General features: G+C 38.2%; 1 pseudogene; it reads left to right on the top strand.

Annotated features, from left to right (window-relative positions):
- The first annotated feature begins 736 nt into the window (after window positions 1-736).
- Window positions 737-2,531, top strand: LOC145122598 (3-ketoacyl-CoA synthase 13 pseudogene; annotated as a pseudogene).
- The last annotated feature ends 744 nt before the right edge of the window (window positions 2,532-3,275 follow it).

The following is a 3,275-nucleotide window of genomic DNA, read 5'->3' as shown; positions in this document are numbered from 1 at the left end:
ATCGATGATGTTAAGCTTTGATACCATATACGAGCTAAAGATAATTTGGCTGAATTGATTAATTATCATTGAGATGCCTAAAAAAATATACACAACCTATCATAATTACAAGAGGAAATTAAGGTACAGTGTATGGAAAGTTATAACAACCTTTGACAATAATATAGACTAAATTATTTAAATTGATCAATGAGTGGGTGTTTTCTTAATACATAAACGTATATGTATACATACAGATGAGTATGATCGACAGAAGAAGAAGAAGGTTACATGAGAGGTTTATATAAATTTGTGTATGTGGTGGAGCCAACCCGAAATAAAGGGAAAGGATGGAGGAGAACGATAATAGGGGAAATGGTAGAGACGATTGTAGATATGGAAAAAGGAAAAATGAGTCTTGAAGGGAAGGTTGACGATAAAGAAGGATATGGGTCTAGTTCCATTCTTATTTAATCGTATACAAAGTTACAAACAATTAAAAAAATAATCAAAAATATAATTAAGGATAAAATAGTTTTTTTTAACTCGAGTAGGAATCAAATTGAAATATAATCAACCTATAGAATGGTCCGAATAAAAAACAAATGTTAGGGATAAAATAGGCAGATTTGGCCATGCTATAGGAACTATTAGTGAAATTTACTTGATATAATCAACTTATAATAATCGTCAAATTTGTAATTTCACGTTCGCACGCAAAAGCCTACCATCTTTTTCTATAAATTCCAATACGTTCCCCCTAAAATCTTTAAAATCATGCAAGTAATTTGTATGTAGTACATGCTGCTTGAAGCCCTATACCATTTGCTAGTAAGATGGAGTTCGCCTCCTTGCCCATCCACCGTCGCCTCCAAATCATCTTCTTTGCACTCTTATGTTCCACCTTCCTCCTCCACGCCACTGCCGCTTTATACCGCCAACCTATCACTACCGCAGTCCTGCACTTTCTCTCCACCCACCTTCTCTTAACCACCATCATATCTCTATCCGCCGGTTTCCTCCTCCTCCTCCATCTTCGCTCCCGCCCTTACCCCGTCTTCCTCCTTAACTATTCCTGCTACCAACCGCCATCGCACCGGAAATGTACTTATAATATGGCAAATGATTTTATACTCCACGCTGCACGCTTCAGTTCGCCGGAGCCGATCGAATTCATGCGTAATATATACTCGAAATCCGGGTTAGGAAACGACACATATGCACCGCCGTTTATGTTTGAAGAAAATCAAATTCCGACGATGAAAAGCGCCATAGAGGAGGCGAAGGAAGGGATATTCTCTGCCGTCGATTCCCTCTTATCAAAAACCCAAATACAGCCGGAGGAAATCGACGCGGTGATCGTTACCTGTGGATGTTTTTCACCCTCCCCTTCTCTTTCCTCTCTTATTATGAATCACTACAAACTCAAACCCGATGTGAAAACATATAATCTTAGCGGAATGGGGTGTAGCTCCGGCGTTATTTCTATTGATTTAGCTGCCCAAATCTTACGTGGGGGTGGCCGGAAAATCAAGAATGTTCTGGTTGTTATTACCGAGAATATTACGCTAAACTGGTACGAAGGTGAAGAAAGATCGATGTTGGTAACCAACTGCATCTTTCGCGTTGGCTGTGCGGCGGTGATGATTACCAACGACCCATCCCGCCGTTCATCGGCGAAAATGGAGCTTACCCACTCTCTCAGAACCCACCACGGGGCCGACGACTCCGCCTATCATGCTGCTTTCCAAGAGGAAGACGTCAAAGGCGTCACCGGAATTTCTCTCACCAAAGATTTAATACGAGTCGCCGGCGTAAACCTCCGGGAACACATCAAAATCCTCGCCCCAAGGGTTCTGCCTCTGAATCAGCTCGTGACTTATGTGTACTCGGTGGTGGCGACGACTCTCTCCGGCGGGCAGTATAAGCCTGTGATGCCGGACTTTACGGCTGCGTTCGAGCATATCTGTGTGCATACAGGCGGGAAAGCAGTTATCGAGCAAGTTGGACGAGTCATGAAATTCAGTGACTCAGTGACTGAACCGGCCAGGATGACTTTGAACCGGTTCGGGAATACTTCGAGTAGCCTAGTGTTTTACGAGTTGGCTTATTTTGAAGCCAAAGGAAGGGTAAAAAAGGGAGATAAAATGTGGATGATAGCGTTTGGAACCGGGTTCAAGGTGGGAAGCTTAGTCTGGAAATGGATAAAGGATTCGGAATCGGAGTTCGATAACCCATGGAATGATTCCATAAACAAATACCCATTGAAAATTTGGTAGTAAAATTGGTTTTTGGGAATTCAGATTAAAAAGTCTGAATAGTAATAATATGTCAAATTAATGTTAAAACATGATATTTTTACAGTGATTATGTTCAAATTTATAGGTTCAGTCGCGTATACAAATGAATGTCATATTGGAGTATTGCATGGAAGATGAAATCTGATTCCTGTGATGGATTAAGTGTAATAATTTATATTTCTTATTTGTTGCTGATATATATAAGAAAGATGTTTGTCTTTTGTAATTCAGTTTATAATCAAGTTTAATGCATATATTGTAAAATATATTCATATGCCTTATTTGTATTGTTCTTGTTAAACGTGAATTAAGAACCGAAGATCCGAAATAAACCCGACACCGATGTACAGCGGGACAAGTATTTGGAGTATCTGGACCACACAATGTTCTAGTTAGGGTTTATGTTTGTGTTTTGTAGCTAAGGTTTCAATTGTATAGTACTATCGTATTCAAGCTAGTGAATACAGATACTTTCTTCTGCTCTATAGACGTAGGTCATATTGACCGAACAAAGTTAAATAATATGTGTGTGCGATTTTCTCATTTATTTCTGACGGTTATTAATAGGGTTTTTATATTAGACATTATAACCCTTACAAAAGCTTAATGGTTGAGGTACTGAAAATGGTAAAATGATAAGTTGGAATGTTATTTTAATCGAACCATATAATTTTGTTTTGTTAAATATATAGTTCTTAAATTGCATGACTGCAGGGCACTCATGCAAACACCTCTAATAAGGCATTCTCCCTTTAATCTTCTAATGGACTTTTATTGATTTGTTTATTATGCTTACACCAATAATATCATCGAGGACATATTACAACATATATAGAGGATTGAAATATTTAGACCAGTTGTGAATGATCACGTGTAATGCTTTAGTCTTAAATGTTGAAGACTCATTTTAATATATTTTTCTTGCTAATTTATCATTTAAAACATCAATACTTAATAGTTGATAGTTACTCTGACAACGTAGAGAGATAAGATTTA

This window comes from Lactuca virosa, chromosome 6 (genome assembly GCF_052849685.1).
Source record: "Lactuca virosa cultivar CGN04683 chromosome 6, Lactuca_virosa_CGN04683_v6, whole genome shotgun sequence".
Classification (NCBI taxonomy): domain Eukaryota; kingdom Viridiplantae; phylum Streptophyta; class Magnoliopsida; order Asterales; family Asteraceae; genus Lactuca; species Lactuca virosa.
Note: the sequence above shows the minus strand (reverse complement) of the source record. Positions and strands in the feature narration are given on the sequence as shown.